This window comes from Gracilinanus agilis, chromosome 3, assembly GCF_016433145.1.
Source record: "Gracilinanus agilis isolate LMUSP501 chromosome 3, AgileGrace, whole genome shotgun sequence".
Classification (NCBI taxonomy): Eukaryota; Metazoa; Chordata; class Mammalia; order Didelphimorphia; family Didelphidae; genus Gracilinanus; species Gracilinanus agilis.
In genome coordinates, this window is record NC_058132.1 from 339472504 (window position 1) to 339486832 (window position 14329).

Consider the following 14329-nt stretch of genomic DNA (forward strand, 5'->3'; position numbering starts at 1 on the left):
TACCCTCTAGCCTTTGCTCATTCTGTTCTCTAGATCTTGAATATTCTCTCCCGACATCTTCTATTATAGAAACCCAGATGTCAAGGTCCAGCTCAAATAATTATCCCTTCTTCCACTTCCTCCTTCCCCCATGCTCTACCCAACATTGAGCTCCCATTGTTATAACTTGTGAAATCTTATTTATATCTAAGAAATTTATCACATTTTAAAGTTATTTTTAACACACATTGTAGTTATCTGTGTACAAATCTTGGAAAGGCTCAACTATTTATGGATATGTAGTTAGGAGGGGGACAACTATCTGGCACAGGGAATAGAATACAGGACCTGAAGTCAGAAAGACTCGTCTTCCTGAATTCAAATCCTATCTCAGAAACTTACTAGCTATGTGACCCTGAGTAAGACACTTAAACTCTGCCTCAGTTTCCTCATCTGTAAAATGAGCTAGAGAAGAAAATGGCAAACCACTCCTATATCTTTGCCAAGAACCCCAAATGGGATCACGAAGGATCAGACACAACTGGAAAAACAACAACAATGGGTGGGGAAAGGCAAGGAGTGTTGGGTAACTTCTAGACTATAAGCTCTGTCAAGATCTGATTTTCTCCTTTTTTACCTCTGCGGCTCAGTTTCTAGATAGCATGAAGTGTCTGTGGGTTCTTTGTTTGCAGATGTGCTAGTAAATGTCGAGCTCTCTGGTTAGACTTTTCTGAGAATGAATCCCTAATTTTCAGCCTCCTGCTTCTAAGTGGAACATTCTCCCTCCTCACAGCTCAGAAATGTTCACAATGATCTGAAGTAACAGAAAAATTCTTCCTTTTGCAGAAGAGTGAAGCCATCTTTTTAAATAGGAGATATTCCCCTTTCAAAGGGCCCGATACCCAAACTAGATACAGAACTAACACCCAAGCCCAAATGAATAAACAGTCATAGGATATGAACAAACAGTTCTCAGGAGAAAATATGCAAGCTATTAGCAACTATACGTAAGAACATTTCAAATCATTACTAATAAGAGCTATGAAAATCAGAACAACTTGAAGGTTTTACATTGCATGCAGCAAATTGGCAAAGATTAAAAATGATAGGACTAGTCAATATTGGAGGAACTGTGGAAAGACAAGCATTCTAATGACTATTGATGGAGCTATGAACTGATTAATCAAATCAATCTACAAGCACTTATTAAGCATTGAGTATATGTCAGGCACTCTACTTGCTTAGTTGCTTAGTCATGTCTGATTCTTCATAACCTTATTTGGGGTTGCCTTGGCAAAGATACTAGAGTGGTTTGCCTTATCTTTCTCCAGTTCTTTTTACAGCTATGGAAATTGAGGCAAAGTTAAATGACTTGCCCAAAGACACACAGCTAGGAAGTATCAGAGGCCAGAATTGAATTCAGGTCCTCCTGACTCCAGGGATCTAACCACTGAACTACCTAACTTCCCACAGGCACAGTGTCACATGCTGGAAATACAAAGACAAAAATGAAACTTTTCTACCTTCAAAGAATTTAAAGTTGAACATGTACATACATAGGTAGATTTTTTTTTAAGTGATGCTAAAAATTACTAAAATATCTGTAGCTATTAACCAAGAGATTTGGTTGCTAGGCATATACTCCGAGGAGGTCGATGATAGGCAGGTCCAATATACAACAAAATATACACAGAAGTATTTTTTATAGTAGAAAAAACTGAAAACAAAGTAAATGTCCAGTGATTGGGGAAAATGATAAAACAAATTCTGGTACTAGAACATCAGTATATTACCGTGCTCTTGGGAATATGGAGAAAGTCTTCCTATATCTACCTACAACAGGTATATAACAATGTAAATGAAAAGAACAACAATAAAAATTAAAACTAAGGGCTGTCATTATAATGACTAAGATTGAGTCCAAAAAAGAGATATGAGAATGCACCCTTCTTTCCTTCTTTTCAGAGGTGGGGGTTTATGGATATGGAATCATGCATATATTGTCAAATTTCATTGATGCTTTTATTAATTTTGCTAAACTGTTTTTGTTGTCATTTGCTAAAAGTCTTTTTCTCCCTCTCTTTGTTATAAGGGGCAACTCAGGTAGGTGTGTGTAGGAGTTATATTAGGAAATAGAGCTTATGTGAAAACAAAAGGTCTCAATAAAAACTAAAGAAATAAGAAGTTCTCTAGTGTATTTAAATAAGATTTCCATTTTCAGCTAATTTGAATTAAATACTGCTTTTCAGGAATGTGGGCAGTTGAAGTGATTTGCCCATATGACAAGTAAGGAACAAACCCAGGAGTAGAACCCAAGATTCCCGAATCTCACAGATGTGCTCTGTCCAGTGCATCACAAGGCCTCACGAATACTTGTTGGAATTCCTTGAGGATGGTACATAATATTGTGGACAACAGTTAAGCAGGAGATATAATTTATTTAGATTTAAAGATGTCTTGACATGATTCTATGAGCAAAAAGTATTTGGAAAATCGAGTCACTTTCATGTATGAAAAATGAACAAAGAGATAAGCAAAGTAGAAGGATAAATGGATACATTTCTAGAAGGAGCAAAAACCATAAGTGTTTGGGGGGATTGTTTTTGAAGCAAGTGTACATAACAGATTTATAAATGGTCTATAGGAAAGAGACTAAATCTTCAAGTGTGAAGATGACACTTCCCTTGTAGCAAAATGCCAAGCCAAGACAAATCACAAGGAGCAACAGATGAACTCGACAGTGAAGAAGTATAAAAGAAGGCACCCCTCTCCCCCCAAATTATCACACTCTACTTATAGGATAACAGGGTTTGAGCTATCAATTCGTAGAGAAAAGGAAGGAAGGGGGCATTCATTAAGTGCCTGATATGTGCCAGGCACTTTACAAATATTAATAATGATAATAATACCTAACATTTATTTAACATCTAAAAACTATGTGCCAAGCACTGTGCTAAGCGTTTTTTTTTTAAACCCTTACCTTCTGTCTTGAAGCCAAGGCAGAAGAGTGTTAAGGGTAGGCAATGGGGGTCAAGTGACTTGCCCAGGGTCACACAGCTGGGAAGTGTCTCAGGTCAGATTTGAACCTAGGACCTCCCATCTCTAGGCCTGGCTCTCAATCCACTGAGCTACCCAGCTGCCCCCTGTGCTAAGCTTTTAAAAAATATATTATGTTATTATTTATTTTATTTATATTATTTTATTATTATTATATATTTTAAATTATTATCTCATTTGATTCTCACAACAACCCTGGGAGGCAAATGCCATTATTATCTCAAAATATGCTTGAAAAAACTGAGGCAGACATAAGTTAAATGACTTGCCCATGGTCACCCAGCTAATAAGAATCTGAGGTTTTGAACTCAGGTCTTTGTAAATCCAGCATACCAGCTACTGCACTGCCTAACTAGAGATTTTTAATCTGGAATCTGTGAATTAAAAAAAATAAAAATAAGATCATTTCATTTAAATATAATTTCTTCCATTATTATCCTATATTTTGTTTAATTCATTTAAATACAGTGTTTTGAGAAGGGACCTTAGGCTTCCTCAGTCCTCCAAAAAAGTCCAGAACACACACACACACACACAAATGTTGAAGCATTCCCTAAATACGCTCCTTCAAAATGATGCTTTGGCCAACAAAGCTGGAAAAGGTAGGGCTCATTGGAGAAGGAATCAAAAGCCAAGTAGAAAATAAATCCTGCCCTTGAACGATTGAGTCATTTTTTCCCCCAGCACCTAGAGCAGGGGGCAGCAGGTACTTAATACATATTTGTTGAACTGAATTGCCTTGAATTTCATATACAACCCTTGCCTCACACATAAAATACTATTTACAGTTCTATTTGTTGCATCTCAAGAATGATTTGACAGAGTTAAGGACTCAAGTAGTCAAAGGGAGGGAAAGCAGTTATAAGAAGACAAATTTCTCAAGCTCCACGCTTCTGGCTAGAGTCTCAGCCGATAGGATGCTGAGTGATATGATTTGCTTAATAACATTTAATAATAATTCACATAGAAGCATGGAAGCTACGTACTATATTATATCAGGGGTCCGACAGTGAAAAGGGGAGTTGAGGTAGTAAAGGTTGATAAAGTTCCTTACTCAATGCACAATCAACTTTTGTAACTTATCCAACTAAGAGAAAGAATCAGATAATGTGTGGAAAGTGTTTCACGAACCTTAAAGCTGCTATTTAATTATCATTATAGACTAGTAAATCAACCATTTCCCTCCAAAAATTAGATATATTCATCCATTCTTCTGAGAGGCAGCCATGATGGAAGTAGGAAGCTAGCCTCAAAATAAATACCTGGGTTCAATTTTCACCTCTGAAGTACCACAACTACTGTTACTGCTCCTTCTACCATTACTACTACTACTACTATTACTACCATCAATAATAACAACAATAATAATAACTAGTATTTATATAGCACCTTAAAGTTTGCAGAACACTTTACAAACAGTATCTTATTTTACCCCTAGAAGAACTCTGGGAGTTAGATGCTATTATTCTCCCCATTTTACAGGTAAGGAAAATGAGGTAGGCAGAGGTTAAATGACTTGCCCATGGTCTCAAAGTAGTATATGAAATCAGATAAAAACTCATTTTTTCTAGTACTTTATCCATTGTCCCAAGGGGCAGGGTACTTAATCTTTCATTGTTCTAGGCAACTCTCTAAGATGATTAAGTTATAGAGAAGGTGCCAACCAGCATTGATGGAGGATGTTCCTTCACCTGGCAGATCTTTATCCCAATGAAATCATAGGTCTACTCCCTATCCCTAACCCTAAATGCATCCATCGTGAGTGTCCTATTATTGTGAGGCAGTTTGGAATAATGGATACAGAGCCATCGCTCAAAATAAGGAAGATCTGGGTCTACATTCTGATCCCAAAAGATATCGGCTTTTTGATCTGGGACAAGTCACTTAACTTCTAAGTAGTGAAGCCTTTAGGAACCTAAGGATATAAATTGCAGAATGGGTGCTGACTTGCATTGGTAAAGACTATTTTATTAAATTCCCTATACCCATGAAATCACAGGCATGGCCCTCAAAAGGAAGAAGAAAGTGGGGATACGTCTATAACCTTTTAAATTTGATATGCAGAAGGACAACCATCTCTCTCTACAAGATATCCCTTATTGTCATTTTCTGAGAAAGAGGACTTTACTGGATGGATTCTGGATGAGATGATACAAGGCATTTCTCTGATTCTTAGGTCAATATGTCTTCCTTTTTCTCTTAGGACCATGTCCTTACTACCCCATTTTCCCAAGGAGAACCTATTATCAAGAAGAAAGAAAATTCACCCTAAGGGCCCTCAACTTACTCCATGGTTAATCCACCCACCAGAATGTTGCTAAGTTGCCTCCTCCTCTTCTCCTCACTCCACTCATGTTAACTCCTACTTTAAAGCCTACTCCAGGTTCTACCCCCTCACCAAATTTTTCTCAGCCAGTTCATCCATTACCATTTCTTTCCATTTCTAATTCCTTTACCACTCATGGTTGCCCATCATTCAACTTAGTGTGTGTGAGACTATACCCTCTCCAAGGGCAGGGACCATCACTTCCATTTCAGTCTCCCCACAGTGCTTACTTAGCACAAGGTACCGGACATAGAAGCCCAATAAGTATTCATTGATTTCACTTGTTTAGGATGTTTACTAGTTTGTCATCAGCTCTGGATTGTCAGTGGCAAGGATGAAACTGCTGCTTAAACTGTGGGACCTCAGATTGGGATAATGGATAAAGGAACTGGAAGACCACTTAGAGGTCCCTACCTTCCCACTTTTCAGATGGGGAAACTGAAACTTTTTTGTGATTGTTCAGTTGTTTCTGGCTCTACATGACCCCATTCTTGGCAGAGATACTGAAGTGGTTTGCTATTTCCCTCTCTCAACTCATTTTAAAGAGAAGAAAACTGAGGCAGAGTGAAGTGACTTGCCCAGGGTCACACAGACAGTAAGTGTTTGAAGTCAGATTTGAACTCAGAAAAAGTTCAAAAAGTTCCTGACTCCAGGACTGGTGCTCAATCTACTGAGCCACCTAACTGTCCCAACAACTGAAAATTATCCTATGACATTTAAGTGACTTCCCCAATAGTAGGCATCAGAGGAAGGATCGGAATCCCAGTCTCCTGACTTGAGACATTATACTATGATGTAATCCCATCAAGTTAAATCACGAGGGCACTCTCTTAACCATAACCAATCAACAATGTACTTTACTGAGCCCCACAACTTGGCTTCATAGGGACTGGCTTAAAGCTGACCCTTACTCTTTCGTAAGTAGAGAGGAAAAAGAAAAATGGTCTCTGCAATATTTGTGTAGCAGAGAAATTGATCTTCTGTCAAAGGGAAAAGGAGACACTGTCATCTATGATGGAAAATGATGGAATTTTTGAGGAAGAAAAAAATCTACAAACTAAATAATTCAACCGTGTTTCTGTCTGTACGTTGCCATATCTGACATATATTCAACGGTAAAATTTATCATTCCATGAACCCCTGAACCATGACTGACCAAAAAAGGGCAATCTCAATCTTCCTTTTCTGTGCAAAGTGGTCTAGAACAGACCGGATTGGACCTGGAGTCAGATGAACTAGCCTTAGTTCTGGTTGTAGAATTGTGACACAGTGGATAAAAAAAAAAAAAAAAAAAAAAAAAAAAAAAACCAGATGTGGAATCAGGAAGACTCCTCTTCCTGACTTTAAACCTGGCCTCAGATACTTACTAGTTAGGTGACCCTGGGCAAATCACTTAACCCTATTTGCCTCAGTTTCCTCATTTGTTAAAAGAGTTTGAGAAGGAAAAGGCAAACCAGTCTAGTATTTTTGCCATGAAAACCCCAAATGGAATCACAAAGAGTCTAACATGACAAATGACTGAAAAACAATTCTGTGACCTTGGGCAAGACACACTTAACTTCTTCATGCCTCAGTTTCTTTGAGGTGACCAAACTAGATACCCTCCAGCTCTAGATCTCTGATACTTAAAAAGTTCTATGATGCTAGTTTGGGCTGCTGCCATTGGTAACAGGTATGTAAGATTTATAAGTCTATAAACTGCAGGGTAATCTCAGGCCAATGCCTTCTAAAAAAAAGTCTATTGAAATAGTAAGACTACCTGCTGCTTTTGAAGAATGCCTTAGAAGAAAGAGTTCCTGAGCCCTTGGCATTCCAGGAAGAATAGTGTAAACAGGTGCCACCTCCAGTGGATGTGGCCCAGTATGAAGTTTCTTATGTTCTGCTAAGGGATAAAGGCATCCATGCTTAAACTGGCTTTTGAGCCTGAGCCCACCCCATCCATGTCCTGCTGCTGCTAAAATCTCAGGCCTGCTGTTCAGTTAATTAGCAAAGTTAAAACATTCTGTATCTATTAGGGAAATAAAATTACCACCTCCATCTCCCCAGGCTCCTTGGGCTTGGGAGTTCTCTAAGCACCATAGCTCGTTTACATTGTTGCTGCCTCTGTTTGCCTCTCCATTTTCAAACTCATTGTTCCCATTGTTGGATAATGACAATCTGTCCCTCCCCAGGCCCAGTTTCATCAAACTGAGACTACATGGACTGTCACCAGAGCTTAAATGCCTTGTGTGCTCTGTCCAAGGTTTTATGTGGACGGTAGGGTAGGAAGACCCTCAGGACCACCGTGAACCTCAAATCAGCTATTAATCTACGACTTCTTCTCCAGTCTCCATCCCCATCCTTCTTTCGAAACTTGTTCCAAATATACTTCCTTTTTATTGTCCCACGACACTAATTACTTTTTTCCCACTCCCTCAGTACTCAGTAAGACATGATCATTGGCACTTGTTTAGATTCTTCTTTGCAAAAGTTGCTGAGCGCGCATGTGTGTGTGTGTGTGTGTGTGTGTGTGTGTGTGTGTTGAGGGATCTTATTTCTCCAACTAACTTAGAATATCTGAGGATCTGTTTTATAGGGTTCTGGGTTTAGATCTAGAACTAACCTTAGACTGTGTGACCCTGGGCAAGTCACTTAACCCCCATTGCCCAGCCCTTACCACTCTTCCATCTTGGAGCCAATACACAGTATTGAATCAAAGACAGAAGGTAAGGGTTTTTTTTAAATTTTTTAATTAAAAAAATAGAACTAACCTTAGAGCTCAGAGAGCCCAACTTCTTCATTTTACAGATACAAAAACTGAGGCAGAGAATGGTTCAGTGGTCTTCCAGGGTTATAAAGCTAGTAAATATCTGAGGTGGGATTTGAAATTCCTGACTTCAAATCCAGTGGCCTTCTGTATCCCTTTTATACACAATAAGGGCTTTGCAAGTTATTTCACTCCATTAAGAAGAGATTAAGGGGCAGCTAGGTAGCACGGTGGGTAGTATGCCAAGCCTGGAATTGAGAGGATCTGGATTCAAACCTGGCCTTGAACACTTTTTAGCTATATGACTTCAGGAAAGTCGGTCACTTAACCCCAATTACCTAGCCTTTACCGTTCTTCTGCCTTAGAATCAGTACTTAATATTGATTGTAAGACAGAAAGCAAGGGTTCAATTAAAAAAAAATTTAAGAGCTTGGAGGAGATTCTATTGAGAACTGGTTGTCCTGAGAACCCAAAGGATCTTCTGAGCCATGAAACAAATTGTGATCAATTCCTCACTGGTAATTGTCAGTGAGGAGATGAATGGATGCTTTTCTTCAAATTCCCAGAAACCAGATCCATTCCAGTGTTATTTGTGAAGGTTGATATGGAACAGGAAACATTATTATGCAGGTAGAATATATCCCCGTATTCCTCATCAGCCCCATAGGTGGAGCAATCTAAAGTCCCAATCAAGGGATTTGGGCCAATTCCAAGGTAAGTAAGCCACGTCTGTCATGACCACAGGAAATTGGGATCTGACCCGCATAAAACTCTCACACTACTCAGAATTGTTCTGAAATGAAAAACGGATGATGCTATCAAAGTTATAAAGGGTGGGCCATATTCCAGTCCAGTTCTCACTGAGGTTGGGCAATACCTTGTTCTTTTTGACCTGTGGAGCTGATGACAAGTTTTTTTTGGATTCAGACCTACTAATGACCATTTGAATTTCTAACTACAAATTGCTTCCTTATGTGGCAATAAGTAGAAATAAGCATTTATTTAGTGCCCACTATGTGCCAGATGCCCTGCTAAGCACTTTAGTACTATTATTTTATTGACTGGATATCTTATTCTTCTAAGTTTGCCCTTCCCCTGTTTTTACACTCAGAATCCTGCTTAACTTGAATAAATCTTAGAAAAACAAACAAATAAAAAACCCTTGGAAACTTTGACACCCAGATGCTTTCTGAGTCTCATACCATATCAGTCATGAGTTTTTTGGGGTTGGGAAGCAGGAAGATCAATGACAATCAGGGATTCCTGATATTTCTAGCTCAGCTAGAAATATTTTTTGTTACTAAACAACAGAATCACAGAATTTTATAGTGGGAAGGGATTTGGGCAGCCATGTAGTCCAGCTCATATTCAAAAAAAATCTCCATAATCATATAAGTGACAAGTGGTGATCCAGCCTCTGTTTGAAGATCTCCAATGAAGGGACCCCAGAATTGTGCTGTTAAATGTTTTCATGAATAATTCTTTGAGGTGGAAGGAAAGGGGAAATATATTGGCCCACCACATGTTTAAACTTAATTTTCATTATTCATATTTTATCATCATCTTCTAAAGTCTAGATAATCACCAATCAAGAAACCAGGCCCTTTTTTTGTAATGTTGGCCAATTTCTGGAGTGGTGATAGATGTTCATACTGAAAATATAATAATCAGTTCTTGAATAAAGCTAGAAGGAGGTGACTCTAAGACATCCCTGGGGGAGAGACTACTCTTGAGGCTACCCAATCCATTATTTTTGACAATTCTAATTATTAGGAAGTTTATGCTGAATTCAAGTTTAAATTTGTCTCTTTGCAACTTCTGCCCATTGTTCCTGATTTTGCCTTCTGTATCCCAAGAGAACAAATCAAATCCCTCTTCTCCATTGTTGTTGTTCAGTTGTGAACTCTTTGGGAGGGGCAGCCAGATGGCTCAATGGATAGAGATCTATGCCTGAATTCAAATCTGACCTCAGATACTTCCTACCTCTGTGACCCTAGGCAAGTCACTTCACCCTATATGACTAACCCTTACTACTCTTCTACCAGCCTAAAGACATCAAGGGTGGGAATAGTCTTATTTCCATTTCTGTAACCCAGTCTCCAATGCATAGCAGGTGATCAAATACTAGTTGGCTAATTACTTGCTTGATCAATTAAGGAGTGTAGAATTATTATCCAGTCCCAGCAAGTGAGAGAACTTGTACACATGTATGAAAATGATTGAAGAGCATTTATAAGGATATAATCAACAAGCACCAATCTAAATAATGTACAATGAGAATACAAGTATTTAGAGGATAGAATATAACAAATTATTATTTAGGCAATAGTGAATTTGTTGGGGAAAACTCTCTGAGGGTGAAGAGCTTTGAGCAAGATTTTAAAAGAAGGAAAGACTATGCTATTAGAGGATTCTACATGGGAAAGAAATGGGATGGGGCAATAAATAAAGGAATGATTGCAGTGTCAGAGATGGGGAAAGAGTTTTGCTTTGGGGGGAGACCAGTTTGTAATGAGATGAGTGAAATGTTAGGATTGACTTGTAGGACCAATAATCTGACTTAACTTGATACCTTGACGGAAAGGTAGACTACAGTGTATTGGTGCTCTAAGCAGACATTTAGAGGGATGGAGTCTAGACTCCTGATGGATCAGGCTAAGGGCAGCAGGTTCACAGAGCTAGACAGTCTGCATGATCACATAAAAAGAATGCTGTTCCAAATCAGTCCTAGAAACTGACAGGACCTGACTCCCACTCAGAAATCACATTCCACTTTGGATCCAGAATTTTAAGCGTGTAGGGAAAGGAGGTCAAAAAATGGGTGGGAGTTAACAAAAATTGCTTCAAAATAAGAAAGAACTCCCGAATAATTAGAGCTGTCCAAAATGGAAATGGAGTATCTCAGGAGGCAATGAGTTCCAGGTTACTGGAAGCGATCAAGCAGAGACTAGGTGAGCACTGATGGAAGATGGTAAAGAAGAGGTTCATCCATAATGCAGGATGTTGTGGCTTATCTTCCTCTTCTAATTGAGAGTTCCTAATTAGGGCAGAGATTCTCAACTCTAAAAAAGGAGAGCAAAGAATATGTGGTTTCTAAGGTCTTTTTCAGCTTTAAATTCTATGATTGTATGGTCCTATTTACCCTGGAAGACTGGAAGTTCCTAGATTTTTTCCTTTGGGGCAGAATGGGGGTAGGGGAAAAAGAAACGATTAGCTAGCTAAGTCACTTCATAGCTCTGGATATGTCTCTGGGATCCCTTAAAACATCTCAGTTCTAGCATTCTATCCACTGTTCCCATTTTTCAGTGAAGGGTCTTAGAACAGAGCACGACTGTAGCTTGGTTTCTTTTTGTAATGAAAACAACTTTACAAAGAGAATTTGTCCTAGGTTCTAGATGAATTATGAAGAATGCCAATCTCCTAGTCACTTCCCAGAGCCCAGGCAGGTTGGTAGGTATTTTCAAGACTCCATTAAAAGTCACTATAGAGGGGCAGCTGGGTAGCTCAGTGGAGTGAGAGTCAGGCCTAGAGACAGGAGGTCCTAGGTTCAAACCTGGCCTCAGCCACTTCCCAGCTGTGTGACCCTGGGCAGGTCACTTGACCCCCATTGCCCACCCTTACCAATCTTCCACCTATGAGAAAATACACCGAAGTAGAAGGGTTTTAAAAAAAAGGCACTATAGAGACAAGTCACCAAGAGCCATATCTTAAGTGGTTTGTCTCTTCTGATCATGGGATAAACTCCAAAGTGAGGGAAGAAATTGACTGTCCATTTAATGTTCATTGGCCATTCTCCATTATGGACACTGGGTGTTCCTAATTAGGCAGAGATGCTCAACTGTAAAAAAGGAGAGCAAGAAATACATGGTTATCAGTTACCAGTCCTACTTCCTCCCTAGGCTTTCCCATTGTCCATCTTCTAACTGGTATAAAAGAGATAAAAAAGGAGAAACTAAGGAATAAAGGAGAGAGGCAAAGACAGAGCTAGAGACTGAAGAGATAGGCAGAGACAAAGAGACAAAGGGACAGAGAGGGATTAATTTCATTTTCTCCTCTTTCTAGTTGCTAATGAACTATTGAGGAAACTGACTGTTGGAAAGCTCCTTCAGTGACTATAAATATGTTCCCTGGAGCTAACCGTCAGAAACACCTACCACTAAGACAGGAAGTATGTGCTGAGAGGAAGGAATAAATCTGGACTAGAAGGAGACTGGGAAGTTTTATGTCAGCAAAAGACCAAACAACAGACAGCACAGATACTCATATGCACTGCATCCAACATGGGGAACTGACACCCCACAGTGAGGGCTATTTCATGATAGCCACCTTGACCTCCTCCCTGCCAGGGCTGTCAAATCAGCTTAAATAATTTCCTCCCATTGGTGCATGTGTGGCCAGGAATGGCGTGGCCAAATGTTCCCCATTGGGCAATGCCCTTCTTTTCCCATTTCACTGATTTTTTTTTTGTAATAAGGAGAACCAACCCTATTCTCATTTCATGGCAAAGAGAAGAAAAGCATTAAGGTTTCCTGAATGGTAAATACTGAGTGCTGAGCTTCTCAAGAGGAAAATTGGCATGTATCATAGGATTTGGGCAGCAGATAATGGCCTAGAGATCATCTAAGCTAGGTGTTCTGCATGGCTGTTCTCTTTCTCTCTCTCTGTCTCTCTGTCTCTCTTTCTCTCTCTATCTCTCCCTCTCTCTCTCTCTCTCTCTCTCTCTCTCTCTCTCTCTCTCTCTCTCTCTCTCTCTCTCTTCTTCCCTCTCTCTCTCTCCCCCTCCCTCCCTCTTTCCTGTTCTTTTTGTCTCTTTGCCCTTAAATGTCACTGTCACTTTCTTTATATGTCTTTCTTTTTTACTTACACAATGTCCTCTCATAATTCAGTTTTGTGTAGTAGTAATAACAAAAATAGCTTTGATATATGAATGAATATTATCTCATCTGATAAAGGGGACAGCAGAGGATAAGATGGATAGATAGTGTCATGGAAACAATGAACACGAACTTGGACAGACTTTGAGAAATGGTAGAGGATAGAAGAGCCTGGTGTGCTATAGTCCATGGAATCATAAAGAGCTGGCCACAACTGAACAACAATATCTTATCAGATCCCTACAAAAACCCATTGAAGTAGGGAGTGTTGGCTGGCTGAAGTTGACATTACCATCAATGTCTGGAAAATGTTCTACCTTGGAAGAATAGAAATCTGTAGTATTATTATTAGACCATCATCCCCATTGAAGATCAGTAATTGTTAATGCTTTTAACATGTATGTGGGATCTTTCTTGGTCCAGCTAATGAGTAAAGATTTATTATTCTTTTTTTTAAAAAATAAGCCTTTACCTTCCATCTTAGAATCAAATCTGTATATTGGTTCCAAGGCAGAAGAGTGGTAAGGGCTAGGCAATGAGGGTTAAGTGACTTGCCCAGAGTCACACAGCTAGGTAGTGTCTGAGGCCAGTTTTGAACTCAGGACTTCCCATCTCTGGGTCTGGCTTGCAATCCACTAAGCCACTCAGCTGCCCCTCTTATTATTTATTCCTCACAAAATGTAACATCAGTCAGATTTTTATTACTAATGTCAATCTAAGCAAGAGCTTAGATTGCACCAGCAACACAAGTACACACATACATATGTGTAGATGTATACACACACATATTAGCCTGAAAGTCTGTCAGTGTTTAGTATGACTAAGCACCAGAAAAACCCACTTGAAGAGTGATTAGACTTTCAGTTTTGTGAATGCATCATTTCTAATATTTTCAGTGAAATCAGCTGTTCATACTTCAAAGCACCGAGGGTGGGGATTAGTAGGGAGCCTTGTTTCTTGGTTTGTTCTGAGCACCACATTCAGACCAGTTCATTGGCCATTTACATTTTCCATTAGCCTGTTGGTTATTAATGTCTGTATCTACATACACTGATGTGCACACAGTATTCAATGAGTCAGAGAAATGTTCAAAGAAAGCAATAGGATAGGCATTATTTGGGAAATTATGTGGGAAACCAGAGTATATTCCTTAAGCCTCTCACTGTCGAGTCGCCCCCATTGTTCCCAGGATGCAATGTAGTTCAGTCAAGCTTAATTCAATTGGTACATAATGACTTTTAGAAGAGTATAAAATTATTAGTTTAAAAACTAGACTTTGGGTTTTGTCACTTAGGGAAGTAGTAAACAGCACAATTTTAGTCAAATGACAGGAGTCCTGACAGATTT

The 14329-nt window shown here is 39.2% G+C and overlaps 1 protein-coding gene across 1 annotated transcript in view; it reads right to left on the minus strand.

Annotated features, from left to right (window-relative positions):
• The window catches only part of LOC123241539 (kalirin-like), a 685986-nt gene that overhangs the window by 421198 nt on the left and 250459 nt on the right, over positions 1-14329 (minus strand). The gene's annotated exons all lie outside the window — the stretch shown is intronic.